This window comes from Manis javanica, chromosome 17 (genome assembly GCF_040802235.1).
Source record: "Manis javanica isolate MJ-LG chromosome 17, MJ_LKY, whole genome shotgun sequence".
In the NCBI taxonomy this organism is placed as follows: domain Eukaryota; kingdom Metazoa; phylum Chordata; class Mammalia; order Pholidota; family Manidae; genus Manis; species Manis javanica.
The window spans coordinates 38,042,820-38,060,183 of NC_133172.1; the positions used below are offsets into that span (position 1 = coordinate 38,042,820).

Here is a 17,364-nt window from a genome sequence, read left to right on the forward strand (position 1 = left end):
TCTTCTGAAGCATAACGAACAAGTTCTTACATGGTGAACAAGTTCTTACATAGTGAATAAGTTTTTACATGGTGAACAGTACAAGGGCAGTCATCACAGAAACTTTCGGTTTTGATCACGCATCATGAACTATAAACAATCAGGTCAAATATGATTATTTGTTTGATTTTTATACTTGATTTATATGTGAATCCCACATTTCTCCTTTATTATTATTATTGTTATTATTATTTTTAATAAAATGCTGAAGTGGTAGGTAGATGCAAAATATGGAACGCTTCACGAATTTGCGTGTCATCCTTGCACAAGGGCCATGCTAATCTTCTCTGTATCATTCCAATTTTAGTATATGTGCTGCCGAAGCGAGCACTATATGTTTATTTTTATAGTAGCCATCCTAATGGGTGTGAGGTGGTATCTCAAGGTAGTTTTGATTTGCATTTCCCTAATGATGAGTGATGTTAAGCCTCTTTTCATGTCCTTATTGGCCATTTGTATATTCTCCCTCTTTTTCTTTGTCCTTTGAAAGTTTGATTATGATGTGTTTTGGTGTAGGTCTCTCACTTCTTACTTGGAGTTTGTTGAATTTCTTGGATGTTTATAGTCATGTCTTTCATCAAATTTGGTATTTCAGCCATTATTTCTTTAAATATTCTCTCTGCTCCTTTCTTTCTTTTCTCCTTCTGGGACCCCCACAGTGTATATGTCAGTCCTCTTGATGGAGTCCCACAGGTACTTTAGGCTCCATTCCTTTTTCTGTAATATTTTTTCTCTCTGTTCCTCAGACTGGATAATTTCCATCATTCTGTCTTCAAACTCACTGATTCTTTCTTCTATCTGCTTAAATCTGCCTTTGAATCCCTGTAGTTAATTTTTCATTTCAATTATTGTACTTTTAGAATTTGAGAATTCTGAGTTTCAGAGTAAGCCCCAGAATTTCTCGGGGACAATTTCTGTTCATTTTTTTTCCCTTTGAATGGGCCATAGTTTTCTGTTTCTTTGTATGCTTTGTGTATTTTGCTGAAGACTGGATACTTGAAAATAGTAATGTAGTAACTCTGGAAATCAGATTCTCCCCCTTCCCCAGGGTTTGCTCTTTTTTGCTTTTGTTTTGGTTGTTTTTGTTCGTTTGATTGCTGCAGGCTGTCTCTGAGCCAAGGATAATCCTGAGGTGTAAACTTAGCACCTTCTTAGGACTTTTCTGAGTCTTTGCCTTTCCTTGGGTACATGTGGTCACTTTCTAATTTTCTCATATATGCAGTTGTTCTGAATGTCCTAGTATTTAATGTCTGGGTCCCAAAGGGGGAAAAAGAAAAATGAAGTGGGGGTGGGAAATAGGGTGCTGGCTCTTTAAATCCCCTGGCATCACTTCCACCCTGGTGGAGGGGCTTGCAACAATGGGGGATGGTGGAACAACAATGGCTGCTCTTCTCTTTGTACCTCTAATATCAGGTGCAGCAACCAGTGATCAGAGCACAGATCCCTGATATTTGGAAAAAACGGTCCTTTTTGGCCCACCCTGGCTCCCACCACTGTGCAAGCTGCTCCAGGAGTAGATGCACAATGGCCTGCCACATGGTTGAAGGTGGGGGGTGGGCATCTGCTACTGTGCTAAGTGCTGAAATCAAGTAAAATTAACTTCAATTTACCATCCAACCCTTCCCTTGGAAGTGGCAAGCCTTAAGACTCTAGAGTTCAAAATTGTTACATCAGACAGATACTGTCCAGGCAATTGTCTAGGTGGGGAGAGAGAATTCGTATCCACCAATTCCACTTCTGAGTATATACTCAAAAGAATTGAAATTTATCTCCCAGAATCTTCACTCTACAACCTTTTGGACACTTGGTACTGCCAATTTTTAAATATAGCCATTTTCTCAACTTCATTAGTAATCAGAGAAGTGAAAATTTAAACCACAAGAGATATGCTACACATCTATTAGAGGGGCTCAACTAAGGAAAAAAAATCTAACAATACTAAGTATTAGTGAAATTTGGAGCAAGAGGAACTCTTAGACATCACTGGTGGGAATGTAATATGGTGTAATCATTTTAGAAAATAATTTGGCAGTTTTATAAACTTGGACATATATATATATATATATCTAACTTTAGACATATAAATATTCCATTCCTATATATTTTCCTGAGAAATAAAATATATATTCATGCAAAAACCTGTACACGAATGTTCATAGTTTCATTCATAATAATAAAAAACTAGAGATAACAGAAATATCCATAAAAATGAATGGATAAATAAAATGTAGTTTATCTATCAATTAGAAGGAATGAACTTCAGATACATGCATCCACATGGATGAATACTTAAAAACATTAATCTAAGATAAAGAAGCCAGACCCAAAAGATATGGTATGATTCCATTTACGTAAAATTCTAGAACAGGCAAAACTAAGTTATAGTGACAAAAAGCAGATCGGTGTTTCCTGAGGTGTATGCCGCAGGACCAAGAGGAGACTGACTGCAGAGGAAGATGAGGGAAATTTGTAGAATGATGGGAATAGCCCACATCTTGATGGTGAGGATGCAATACATTTATTAAACACATCTAAGCATACTCTTCAAAAAGGTGCATTTATGGAAGGAAATTGTACTTCATGAAAAATGTAGTTATCCTAGCCTGATGGCTGTGAGGTGGTTTTTCATTGTGGATTTAATTTTCATCACACCTATGACTCATGATGTTGAGCACCTTCCACATATTTCTTGCTATTTGGATATTGTATCAGGGTTCTCAGAAGGCAAGCTGAAACTCAGGAGAGCTTATAGTAGTTCCAGTCCCAGTTCAACAGCCTCAAGTCCCAGGATGAGCCAGTGTTTCAGTTCTAGTCTGAAGGCAGGAAGAAAACCAGTGTCCAAGCTTGAAGGTAGTCAGGAGTTCTCTCTTGCTCAGCTTCTGTTCTGTTTAGGCTTATTAGATGGACCCACCCACATTACAAAGGGCAATGTTCTTTAGTCCGTCTAGTGGTTCAAATGTTAATCTTACACAAACACCCTCACAGACACATCAGAATAATGTTTGACCAGATATCTTGGCACCCTGTGGCCAGTCAAGGTTGAAATATAAAATTAACCATCACAGATATCCTGATTTGTGAAATACTTATTCAAGTCTTCATCCATTTCTGATTGGGTTATCTTTCTTTTTGATATACAGGAGTTTTAAAATATATTCTGGATATAATCTTCATGAGATAGATCGATTGCAAATTTTTTTCTAATGCTTGCCTTTTCATTCTCGATGGTGTCTTTTCATTACAGTTAGTGTTTTGTTGTATCTTAAGAAATACTTACCAATCCCCAGGTCATGAATTCTATTCTCTTATCTTTTAGAGCTTTATTGTGGTTTCTTTTCTCATTCAGCTCTATAATCAATCTGGAATTTATGTTTCATACTGTTGTGCCCAAAGTTGTGAATCCCAAGGAGACCACCAAGGAGCCAACACGGATGCAAAAGCAAAGAGCCTTTATTGGAGCTAGCCCGAGCTCAATCTCACACCTGTGGCAACACAGTGGCCAGGTGCCAGAGAAAGAGAGCGAGTTTCAATACCACAAAGGTTTTATGGGGTTCTAGGGCAGTTGGTGGGGTGATGGTCGTGACTCTGGCTGATTGGCTGGATCTAGGGGTAGTTGGTGGGGTACTAGGTCATGGCTCTGGTCAATTAACAGGGTCTAAGGGTGGTGGGTGAGCTCTTTGCTGACTGGAGAGGAGAGACCAAGCTCCGATTGGGTGAAATAGGATCCAGGTCCTGATTGGCTGAGGTAGGATCCGGGTCCCAATTGGCTGAAATAGAATCTGGGAGCTTGCCCTTTCATTCCCCCCTTTCTCTGGATCCTAAGAAGGGACCCAATCATGGGTCTAATAAGGTTTTGTAGTTGTAAGGAGATAAAGGTTGATACTGTTGTCTTAGCACCATTAGCTAGACTGTATTAATTCTATCTTTAATTAAAGTTATCAGTTTATTGAGGATACATGGTCTAAAGGTAACAAGATTACTAGGGGCTTGTATTGAGCATGGAGGACTATCAGTTGGACGGCCCCCACGTGGTCTCTGAGAATCTGGACCAGCCTGTTGATGATACAGGGCCCAAGGGTTAGTAAAAGGAGTAGGATGGCAAGGGGTCCTTGAATATTAAAGATAATTTCCTGCCTTGATTTCTCTCTGGGACACTGGCGCCTTGGTTCGGGCGCACATCAAAAGACTGTGTGCCCATCTTCTAAGGTGGGCTGAGATATTGTCTATTTGCTAAAGAAACCTGCCTTTTACTATGCTGTCTACAGCTGGGTATGCATGCTAAGTCAATTGCTCAGCTTGCAAAATTACCTAGTCAGATCTGAAGGAGTGAAGACAGCACATAGGCCTGGGCCTTTTAGTATGCTAAAGTGAATCTTATACACGATTACAAATGATTAGCATAATACAACATGTGCTACTCTTCTTTATCTGGGGAACATTAACTGATCTCACTGAAGAATGATTCTAGAGCTTAATGTTCAACACAGTTTTAGTAGGGGGGCAGGTTTCCAGCATGTAGTTACGTTGCTCTGATTGCAAATATCCTGCCTTGCTTTCTCCAGAGGCTCTCACCCTATTCTGTGTAGGCCTATGGTCCCTGTCTCATTCTCCCCTGTACAGATGGAGACCCTAGCTGCTGCTAGGGGAAAGGGGCGATGACCGCTCTGGCTCCTTAGTGCTGAGAGGGGGCGAAGTAAAGGGTGCAGCTAGGTCTCCATCACTGGTCAGTTAAGAGGGCCTCAGAAGGTTGGCACTTCTATTCTGGGTTTCATTTCTATTACTATTTGCAGTTTTGTGGCTTCTAGGCAAGATAAAACAAATTGTGTTATTAGGTTAAGTAGCAACATCTGGAGTTGGATTTTCTATTCTGGAAGGACAAACTTGACGAGATTAAGAATGCATGGCTGAATATGAGAACTAGAAATATGAAGACTCTAATTGAGAATCATAATCAGGTATTATGGGGAAACTAGAATTCTGGATATTAGGATTTAGTATAGATAAGACAGCATTATTGAAACAACACTTTTCTCTAAAATCACCCTTATTTTTATTAGAATTAGCCAGATTAAGAAAACAATTAACAGTTGGCTTGATTATTTGTATAGGTGCAGCAAGAATAGCAGTTGATTACATAGGCTCTTTTAAACGTGCCTTGCTGGAACTTTTTGTAAGGAATTTCAGATTGAACTTTTAAAGGCCTCTTGAGGCCAGACAGCCAAACCAGACTTGTCATCAGGTTTTGCCTGCAGTACCTGTAGATTTGGGTGAATTCCTCTCTTCTTGAGGTTCCTGCGCCTGCCAGGAAGTGACCTTCCTTACTCACCTGGTAAGGCTGCTGGGAACTCTGTAAGCAAGGTACCAGGCCAGTTCTTCCAAGGGGCTTTGTTGGCTTTATAAAGTCAACCTTAGTTCCTTAAAGCTGTTCATAATCTGAGTTTATGCACTTGTCTCTCAGGTATGACATTCCATCAAAGCCTTGGTAGTATAACATGTGTTTTTAATTTGTCCTCTTACAAGGAAAGCAGGTTCTTATTGAACTTATGCAAATAAACATACTGCCATGAAACATAAAAATACTGAAAACTTTTAAATTCTTGAAGGGTCAGATAGAGAGAAAGATAAATGTTTCAGTTCTGCTTATAAAGGTATTGTCATTCATGAAACTGTTGTCAGCTTAAGAGAAAAAGCTTAAAACACTTTATCAGCAACATCTGAAACAAAAAGTCACAAAACCATCTTCCTTAGTTTACTTAATCCTATGTAACCAATACCTGTTCTGCTGAAATCTAGTTCTTTACTAGTGTAGGAGTAATAAAACAGTGACTATAAATGGCAAAAGACTTACAAATGACAATGGTTAAAGATCTGATGAGAGCTTACTGCAAGACAGTAGACATAAGGAAATTCAGATATTTCTGTAACAAAAAAACATTCAGTAACAAAGTTTAGCATCATTCACTTTGACAGTGCTTTCCAGGTAATTAAGCAGGTAAGTATATATCAGATAAATAAGCCAAATTAGTCAAATACTTTCTCCAATGAGAAAAAAAATTCTTCTGACATGTTCCAGGGGCCCTCTGGAAAATATCAGATTTACTAGAGATAAAAGTACCTTTTTGAATTTGATTTTGGGAAGTTGTCAGAAGAAAGTTTATTTGGCACTTGCTTAAATAGTATTATAGGTTGCTATGAAGCAATACTTATCTATTTAACCAGAATGACAAAATACCTCAAAGGCAAATAAAGAAGTTTACACAGTTGTTAGCAAACTTTAGCTTTTAGTCTTTTTAATATTAAGATGTCATTTTCTTAAATAGACAATTCATTGAGACTTTAAGCATGAGAAACTTCTTTGATAAAACAATTAGAAAGCCTTTTGCAATCTTTCATCATTAAGAGCAGACTAACAGTTTAAGAAAACTGTCTTTTTAACTGAAAACAAAATTCTAATTTTGCTGTGTACTTGATACCAAGACTCATTTGCTTTAATTTTATATAGCATGACCATATTAAATTCTTCCAAAACTTTCTACAACCTTCTTATATTTAGAGTTCTCCCTCTAAATAAACAGCTGTACTTTAGAACAGTTACTTTCTATTGTCAAAACACACATTCTTTAGCATGCAGAAATGTTTTCCATATTACTTTAAGTAGTTTTAATTAGAACTTAAAACCATTAGGTACCTTAATTTCTAGTGAACACTGAGAAGCAGGCTATTGTAAACTGTTACACTAGCATTCTTTAGATTGACAAATTTATGAACATTTTATAATTTCTGTAACTATGAGCTTTACAGCACAATCTCTCACTAAACATAAAGTATATCAACTTAGCAAAACTTTAAGATTTTAGGTTACTACAAAGATTCTCAGGCCGCAGGTAGGTATACACACTGTAACACACAATTAAAAAGGTGTTCACTTGCCACACTCATTTAGTTCACTCATTCGTAACAACTATGCTAGATTACTTACAAGACCTTTACTGAATATTAGACAAAGCAAAGCCTTTAAGCAGTTTATTCTTAAAAGATTTAGCAGATAACATCGACTTAAATGACCTTAGGTAAACTTAGGCAGCTGATAACTACAAGGACATGCCCGCCTCAGGCAAACCCAAATTAGCATTAATGCTTAACATTTTTTTATCAGAATTATCTGGAAGTTTTAGAATGCCCAATTTTCACAAGCACTTGTCTTTAAATCAATTTCATTACCATCCAGAGGTAGAAAGATATTTTCATTAACACACTTAGACACACAAACATACAGACTGAGACATAATGATAAGGTTCCCTCTGGCAGCCATCCAACATTGAAAACTGGCTACTCACTAGAACAAAAAGTCTGCCACCGACCCTTCTGGACTTCCACACTGAGGTTATTAGCTCTTCCCCTGATATCTTTAACCTGTAAGAGAGTGGTTGGATTAAATGTTCCCTCGGGCAGCCAGCCAACGTTAAAGGACAGCCTCTCGGAGGTGCAGAAAACATGAAATTTTCCCTTCCTGATGTCTGTGTTCAAATTGTGAGCTCTCTCCCTAACATCTCAGAAAAATGGTCTGTCATGAGAGACAAGGAGGTCATCTGCGTCTGTCCCATTTCTTCTGTCAACAAGACTAAGACAAACACGACAAACAACAAACAGATGCCTACAGAGAAGAATCTGCCGCGGCCAGGAAGACAAAACTGAAAGTAAGTTGAGGACGTGTCGGACTGCAGCGGCAGCTGACTTTCCTCACAGATGAGGACCTTGTCCTCCAGACAGGGGCAAGGGATGTCTCCCAAGACCCCTGGTCAGCGACCTGCCAGCGCGTCTGCCTAAGTCAATGCTGACCCAGATACAGATTGGAGCTCCTACAGGCTTATACAGGCTTGCTCGAACAAAAACAGTGAGACACAGATAAAGACAGAGTGAGACACAGGTAGACAAGGACAGACAGATAACTGAGTGCACCCACCAGCTGGCACAGGGCCCTCTGGGTCAGGAGTCTTGGGGGTCTCTGCGATCCCGGATGAGCCCCCAAATGTTGTGCTCGAAGTCACGATTCCCAGAAGACCACCAAGGAGCCAACACCGATGCAAAAGCAAAGAGCCTTCATTCGAGCTAGCTCGAGCTCAATCTCTCATCTACACCATCACAGTGGCAAGATGCCAAAGAAAGAGAGCGAGTTTCAATACCACAAAGGTTTTATAGAGTTCTAGGGCAGTTGGTGGGGTGATGGTTGTGGCTCTGGCTGATTGGCTGGATCTAGGGGTAGTTGGTGGGGTGATAGGTCATGGCTCTGGTCAATTGGCAGGGTCTAAGGGTGGTGGGTGAGCTCTTTGCTGACTGGAGAGGAGAGACCAAGCTCCGATTGGGTGAAATGGGATCCAGGTCCTGATTGGCTGAGGTAGGATCCGGGTCCCAATTGGCTGAAATAGAATCTGGGAGCTTGCCCTTTCACATACGTGGTGTGAGGCAGGGATGGATGTAACCCCCAGCACAATAAATTCAGTATCACTTATTGAAAATATCATCCTTTGCCCTCACCCATATTGAGTCACTTTCTTCATGAATCAGGTAACCATATAAATGTGAGTTCACTTTAAGACTCTCTATTCTGTTTAATTTTTCTATTATCCTTGTGCTAGTATCATTCTTTTCAGATTACTATAGCTTTAAATAAGTCTTGATATCTGGAAATATAAGTCACCCTTCTCACTTAATCTTCTTCAAGAATGTCTAGAAGGAATATTTTTGGCCTTGTGTATTTTCAGATGAGCTTACAATCAGCTTGTTATCTTCTATTAAAATTTTTGCTGAATTATGATTGCAATTACATTGATCCTATAGATCACTGTGGGTAAAACTGCAGTATTTCCAGAATCCCTTGCCTGGCTTTAGTGCATCTTCATATAATGGAAGTTTCCAGGGGTTGGAGAGGAGTAGCCATCTCCATATCAATAGGTAATTACAAGGGCAATAGAGGGCTTATCTGGACTGGAGAGGTTGGGTGGGGGCTTGTTGACTGCCACCTGGTTGCCTTGTGGGGAAGCAGAAGTGGATGACTGCTTGTAAGAAATAAACTTTATTTCTCCCTTTCACTGATTTTGGTTTCAAAGGTATTTTGCCCTAGGATTTTCCCCTGGAGTTACAATCACTTAGGGAGAATTCACATCGCAATAATATTGTGTCTTCAATTCAAAACATGGTATATCCCTACATTTATTTACATTCATTTGTCAGCCTCAGTAGTTTTGTAGTATCAAGCTCTTACATGTCTTTTCATGAAGTTTTTTCCTATTTTTATATATATATATATATATAAAATATATATATATATAAAATATATATATATATATTTTGAGAGGGCATCTCTCATATTTATTGATCAAATGGTTCTTAACAACAATAAAATTCAGTATAGGGGGGTCAATGCTCAATGTACAATCATTAATCCATCTCAAGCCTAATTCTCATCAGTCTCCAATCTTCTGAAGCATAACGAACAAGTTCTTACATGGTGAACGAATTCTTACATAGTGAATAAATTCTTACATGGTGAACAGTACAAGGGCATTCATCACAGAAACTTTCGGTTTTGATCACACATTATGACCTATAAACAATCAGGTCAAATATGAATATTCATTTGATTTTTGTACTTGATTTATATGTTGATCCCACATTTCTCCCTCTATTATTATTATTATTATTATTATTATTTTTAATAAAATGCTGAAGTGGTAGGTAGATGCAAGATAAAGGTAGAAAACATAGTTTAGTGCTGTAAGAGGGCAAATGTAGATGATCAGATGATCAGGTGTGTGCCTATGGACTAAGTATTAATCCAGGCTAGACAAGGGCAGCAAGACATCCATGGATGCAGAAGATTTCTCTCAAAGCAGGGGGGGTGAGGTTCTGAGCCTCACCTCTGTTGATCCCCAAATTCTCACCTGATGGGCCCCCTGCGACTGTGCCTGTCTTAGTTTGTTCCTCCCTTGAGGAATCTTACCCGTCTCTGGCTAACCAGTCATCTTCTGGGCCATACAGGGAATTGTAAAGTTGGTAAGTGAGAGAGAAGCCATATTGTTTGAAAAGGTTAGCTTTTTACTTCTTTGCAGATTTATGCCCTGTGGCTTCTATGCCCAGCACTTGTCTCGAGGTATCTTTACCACCTGGAGGAATGATGATACTCGGTAAATTCGATATGAGGCACGAATTCTATTTAAGGGTTGTAATTAGGAAGGAAGAAGAAAAGCTATAGATGTAGCATATGGAAGAAAATATGGGAGGATTGATTATTTCTTTGACATATCTTCTTGTAGAGTACCTTAAGTATGTATAGGTTTTAAACTACTAATTAATTTGCACACACATATTAACATAATAGGAATACGGTGACATAAACAAAGCAAATCTATAATTACCATCCATCTCCAGTGAAGCCAAGAAAACCATTTAGGCACCCTAGGCATTTGTGAAAATTTATCTATGATATGATGGATATTGTCCAACTGTACTTGAACCATCAGACAAATTAAAGCAGCCCATTTCTGGGATCTGTTCACATCCCATATGTTCTTTTAACCGTAGATAGTCTATAGTCATGAGATTTTGGTGTGCTACAACTTGCACCCCTCCCAACACCTGGTTGAGTTCCAACAGTACAGATCCGGTCAAATTCGTTGTCTCACTGTATGCACATGCCAGCCTAGACATCTCCCTCCTCATTCCTATGGCAAGTCCAGGAGACGGTGGGCTGGATGCAGCCATAACCGCAGCATCATCTGGATCCCTGTGGAGGCTTTTTGATGATCATCCCCCGGCACAAGTCCTCCAGAGAGTGCTGATGCCGGAAGCTCCTCCTCATATCATATCTTAGTTCATTTTCTGGGTATCCAAGCTAGGCCTTGATCTTCTGTATAGAAACAAACAGACCCTTTGCCCACATTTTGACATGCCCTCTATACCACTGTGCAGACCTCATTGGAGGTCAGCACACAGGAACTGCTTTTTTTTTTTTTTTTTTTATTAAGAGAAAGGAATATTATCAGAAAAAAGTACCTCCATAGCTGATCATCTGACACCCTTTAAGTGATCAACATTAAGGATATTTAAAGCATGCGTTGATCTTTGATTTACGAATAGTTTTATCCCATCAAGGAGTAATCCCCCTTTTCTTTTTCTTTCTTTCTTTTTCTTTTTTTTTTTTAATTTTTAATCTACACTTACCTGAAGAATACTATGTTTACTATGCTCTCCCCTATATCAGGTCCCCCCTAACAACCACATTATGGTTACTGTCCATGAGCTTAGCAAAATGTTGTAGAGTCACTACTTGTCCTCTCTGTGTTGTGCAGCCCACCCTCCCCTTTCTCCCTCCCCCCCATGCATGCTAATCTTAATACCCCCTTTCTTCTCCCCCCTTATCCCTCCCTGCCCACACATCCTCCCCAGTTCCTTTCCCTTTGGTACCTGTTAGTCCATTTTTGGGTTCTATAATTCCGCTGCTGTTTTGTTCCTTCAGTTTTTCCTTTGTTCCTATACTCCTCAGATGACTGAAATCATTTGGTATTTCTCTTTCTCCGCTTGGCTTATTTCACTGAGCATAATACTCTCCAGCTCCATCCATGTTGCTGCAAATGGTTGGATTTTTCCACTTCTTATGGCTGAATAGTATTCCATTGTGTATATGCACCACATCTTCTTTATCCATTCATCTACCGATGGACATTTAGGTTGCTTCGAATTCTTGGCTGTTGTAAATAGTGCTGCGATAAACATAGGGGTGCATCTGTCTTTCTCAAACTTGATTGCTGCGTTCTTAGGGTAAATTCCTAGGAGTGGAATTCCTGGGTAAAATGGTAGGTCTGTTTTGAGCATTTTGATGTACCTCCATACTGCTTTCCACAATGGTTGAACTAATTTACATTCCCACCAGCAGTGTAGGAGGGTTCCCCTTTCTCCACAGCCTCGCCAACATTTGTTGTTGTTTGTCTTTTGGATGGCAGGTATCCTTACTGGTGTGAGGTGATACCTCATTGTAGTTTTAATTTGCATTTCTCTGATAATTAGCGATGTGGAGCATCTTTTCATGTGTCTGTTGGCCATCTGTATTTCTTTTTTAGAGAACTGTCTGTTCAGTTCCTCTGCCCATTTTTTAATTGGGTTATTTGTTTTTTGTTTGTTGAGGCATGTCAGCTCTTTATATATTCTGGACGTCAAGCCTTTATCGGATCTGTCATTTTCAAATATATTCTCCCATACTGTAGGGTTCCTTTTTGTTCTATTGATGGTGTCTTTCGCTGTACAGAAGCTTTTCAGCTTAATGTAGTCCCACTTGCTCATTTTTGCTGTTGTTTTCCTTGCCCGGGGAGATATGTTCAAGAAGAGGCCACTCATGTTTATGTCTAAGAGGTTTTTGCCTATGTTTTTTTCCAAGAGTTTAATGGTTTCATGACTTACATTCAGGTCTTTTATCCATTTTGAGTTTACCTTTGTATATGGCGTTAGACAATGGTCCAGTTTCATTCTCCTACATGTAGCTGTCCAGTTTTGCCAGCACCATCTGTTGAAGAGACTGTCATTTTGCCATTGTATGTCCATGGCTCCTTTATCAAATATTAATTGACCATATATGTTTGGGTTAATTTCTGGGGTCTCTAATCTGTTCCACTGGTCTGTGGCTCTGTTCTTGTGCCAGTACCAAATTGTCTTGATTACTATGGCTTTGTAGTAGAGCTTAAAGTTGGGGAGTGAGATCCCCCCTACTTTATTCTTCTTTTTCAGGATTGCTTTGGCTATTCGGGGTCTTTGGTGTTTCCATATGAATTTTTGAATTATTTGTTCCAATTCATTGAAGAATGTTGCTGGTAATTTGATAGGGATTGCATCAAATCTGTATATTGCTTTGGGCAGGATGGCCATTTTGACGATATTAATTCTTCCTAGCCATGAGCATGGGATGAGTTTCCATTTATTAGTGTCCCCTTTAATTTCTCTTAAGAGTGACTTGTAGTTTTCAGAGTATAAGTCTTTCACTTCTTTGGTTAGGTTTATTCCTAGGTATTTTATTCTTTTTGATGCGATGGTGGTGAATGGAATTGTTTTCCTGATTTCTCTTTCTATTGATTCATTGTTAGTGTATAGGAAAGCTACAGATTTCTCTGTGTTAATTTTGTATCCTGCAACTTTGCTGTATTCCGATATCAGCTCTAGTAGTTTTGGAGTGGAGTCTTTAGGGTTTTTTATGTACAGTATCATATCATCTGCAAATAGTGACAGTTTAACTTCTTCTTTACCAATCTGGATTCCTTGTATTTCTTTGTTTTGTCTGATTGCCATGGCTAGGACCTCAGGTACTATGTTAAATAACAGTGGGGAGAGTGGGCATCCCTGTCTTGTTCCCGATCTCAGAGGAAATGCTCTCAGCTTCTCGCTGTTCAGTATAATGCTGGCTGTGGGTTTATCATATATGGCCTTTATTATGTTGAGGTACTTGCCCTCTATTCCCATTTTGCTGAGAGTTTTTATCATGAATGGATGTTGAATTTTGTCAAATGCTTTTTCAGCATCTATGGAAATGATCATGTGGTTTTTGTCTTTCTTTTTGTTGATGTGGTGGATGATGTTGATGGATTTTCAAATGTTGTACCATGCTTGCATCCCTGGGATGAACCCCACTTGGTCATGGTGTATGATCCTTTTGATACACTGTTGAATTCTGTTTGCTAATATTTTATTGAGTATTTTTGCATCTACATTCATCAGGGATATTGGTCTGTAATTTTCTTTTTTGGTGGGGTCTTTGCCTGGTTTTGGTATTAGGGTGATGTTGGCCTCATAGAATGAGTTTGGGAGTATTCCCTCTTCTTCTATTTTGTGGAACACTTTAAGGAGAATGGGTATTGTGTCTTCTCTGTGTGTCTGATAAAATTCCGAGGTAAATCCGTCCGGCCCCGGGGTTTTGTTCTTGGGTAGTTTTTTGATTACTGTTTCAATTTCTTTGCTCATATTGGTTTGTTTAACTTTTGTGTTTCTTCCTTGGTCAGTCTTGGAAGGTTGTATTTTTCTAGGAAGTTGTCCATTTCTTCTAGGTTTTCCAGCTTGTTGGCATATAGGTTTTCATAGTAGTCTTTAATAATTCTTTGTATTTCTGTGGAGTCTGTCATGATTTTTCCATTCTCATTTCTGATTCTGTTGATTTGTGTTGATTCTATTTTTCTCTTAATAAGTTGGGCTAGAGGCTTATCTGTTTTGTTTATTTTCTCGAAGAACCAGCTCTTGGTTTCGTTGATTTTTGCTATTGTTTTATTTTTCTCAATTTTGTTTATTTCTTCTCTGAACTTTATTATATCCCTCCTTCTGCTGACTTTAGGCCTCATTTGTTCTTCTTTTTCCAGTTTTGATAATTGTGATGTTAGACTATTCATTTGGGATTGTTCTTCCTTCTTCAAGTGTGCCTGGATTGCTATATACTTTCCTCTTAAGACTGCTTTCGCTGCGTCCCACAGAAGTTGGGGCTTAGTGTTGTTGTTGTCATTTGTTTCTATATATTCCTTGATCTCTATTTTGATTTGTTCATTGATCCATTGATTATTTAGTAGCATGTTGTTAAGCCTCCATGTGTTTGTGAGCCTTTTTGTTTTCTTTGTAGAATTTATTTCTACTTTTATACCTTTGTGGTCTGAAAAATTGGCTTGTAGAATTTCAATATTTTGGAATTTACTGAGGCTCTTTTTGTGAGCTAGTATGTGGTCTATTCTGGAGAATGTTCCATGTGCACTTGAGAAGAATGTATATCCTGTTGCCTTTGGATGTAGAGTTCTATAGATGTCTATTAGCTCCATCTGTTCTAGTGTGTTGTTCAGTGCCTGTGTGTCCTTACTTATTTTCTGCCCGGTGGATCTATCCTTTGGGGTGAGTGGTGTGTTGAAGTCTCCTACAATGAATGCATTGCAGTCTATTTCCCTCTTTAGTTCTGTTAGTATTTGCTTCACATATGCTGGTGCTCCTGTATTGGGTGCATATATATTTAGAATGGTTATATCCTCTTGTTGGACTGAGCCCTTTATCATTATGTAGTATCCTTCTTTATCTCTTGTTACTTTCTTTGTTTTGACGTCTATTTTGTCTGATATTAGTACTGCAACCCCTGCTTTCTTCTCACTGTTGTTTGCTTCAAATATGTTTTTCCATCCCTTGACTTTTAGTCTATGCTTATCTTTGGGTTTAAGGTGAGTTTCTTGTAAGCAGCATATAGATGGGTCTTGCTTTTTTATCCATTCTATTACTCTATGTCTTTTGATTGGTGCATTAAGTCCATTTACATTTAGGGTGACTATTGAGAGATATGTACTTATTGCCATTGCAAGCTTTAGATTCGTGGTTACCAAAGGTTCAGGGTTAGCTTCTTTAGTATCTTACTGCCTAACTTAGCTCGCTTATTGAGCTGTTATATACACAGTCTGGAGATTCTTTTCTTCTCTCCCTTCTTATTCCTCCTCCTCCATTCTTCATATGTTGTGTGTTTTGTTCTGTGCTCTTTTTAGGAGTGCTCCCATCTAGAGCAGTCCCTGTAGGATGCCCTGTAGAGGTGGTTTGTGGGAAGCAAAATCCCTCAGCTTTTGCTTGTCTGGGAATTGTTTAATCCCGCCATCATATTTAAATGATAGTCGTGCTGGATACAGTATCCTTGGTTCAAGGCCCTTCTGTTTCATTGCATTAAGTATATCATGCCATTCTCTTCTGGCCTGTAGGGTTTCTGTCGAGAAGTCTGATGTTAGCCTGATGGGTTTTCCTTTATAGGTGACCTTTTTCTGTCTAGCTGCCTTTAAAACTCTTTCCTTGTCCTTGATCCTTGCCATTTTAATTATTATGTGTCTTGGTGTTGTCCTCCTTGGATCCTTTCTGTTGGGGGTTCTGTGTAATTCCGTGGTCTGTTCAATTATTTCCTCCCCCAGTTTGGGGAAGTTTTCAGCAATTATTTCTTCAAAGAGACTTTCTATCCCTTTTCCTCTTTCTTCTTCTTCTGGTACCCCTATAATACGTATCTTATTCCTATTGGATTGGTCACATAGTTCTCTTAGTGTTGTTTTATTCCTGGAGATCCTTTTATCTCTCTCTATGTCAGCTTCTATACATTCCTGTTCTCTGGTTTCTATTCCTTCAATGGCCTCTTGCATCTTATCCATTCTGCCTATAAATCCTTCCAGGGATTGTTTCACTTCTGTGATCTCCTTCCTGACATCTGTGATGTCCTTCCGGACTTCATCCCACTGCTCTTGCATTTTTCTCTGCATCTCATCCCATTGCTCTTGCATTTTTCTGTGCATCTCTGTCAGCATGTTCATGATTTTTATTTTGAATTCTTTTTCAGGAGGACTGGTTAGGTCTGTCTCCTTCTCAGGTGTTGTCTCTGTGATCTTTGTCTGCCTGTAGTTTTGCCTTTTCATGGTGATAGAGATAGTTTGCAGAGCTGGTACAAGTTACCACTGGAAGAGCTTCCCTTCTTGTTGGTTTGTGGCCTTCCTCTCCTGGGAGAATAGCGACCTCTAGTGGCTTGTGCTGGGCAGCTGTGTGCAGACAGGGCTTCTGCTTCCTGCCCGGTTGCTATGGGGTTTATCTCCGCTGTTGCTGTGGGCGTGGCCTGGCTGGGGCTGCTCCTCCAAAATGGCGGAGCCCCGTTGGAGGGGGAGCGGCCGGGAGGCTATTTTTCTCTGTAAGGGGTCTCTGTGCTCCCTGCTGCCCAGGGAGTTAGAGTGCCCAGAGATCCCCAGATTCCCTTCCTCTGGTGTAAGTGACCTGTCCTGCCCCTTTAAGACTTCCAAAAAGCACTCTCCAAGCCAAAACAACAACAGCAACAATGAGAGAGGGAACAGAAAAAAAAAAAAAAAAAAAGGAAAAAACACGTGATTTTTTTTTTTTTTTGTCCTCAGGTGCCGGTCCCAGGCACCCGCTCACTGGTCCTGCTGCCCTGTCTCCCTAGCCCCAGGGTCCCTGTCCCTTCAAGGCTTCCAAAAAGCACCTGCCCACCGGTCCCGCAGCGAAAAACGCGCGATATTCTTTGTCCTCAGGCTCCGGTCCCAGGCACCCGCTCACCAGTCTCGCCACCCTGCCTCCCTAGCACCGGGGTCCCTCTCCCTTTAAGGCTTCCAAAAAGCACTCGCCAAAAAGAGAAAAAAAAAAGGGGGAAAAACAGCGCGATTTCCTCCGTCCTCAGGTGCCGGTCTCAGGCACCCGCCCACCGGTCCTGCTGCTCTGCCTCCCTAGCACCGGGGTCTCTGTCCCTTTAAGGCTTGCAAAAAGCGCTCGCCAAAAAGAGAAAAAAAAAGGGG

General features: G+C 39.8%; 1 non-coding gene across 1 annotated transcript; it reads right to left on the reverse strand.

Moving 5' to 3' along the window:
• Positions 1-263: 263 nt before the first annotated feature.
• Positions 264-370, reverse strand: LOC140847234 (U6 spliceosomal RNA). Its single transcript, XR_012127033.1, has one exon. It is a non-coding gene; the product is annotated as a U6 spliceosomal RNA (small nuclear RNA).
• Between the last annotated feature and the right edge of the window lie 16,994 nt (positions 371-17,364).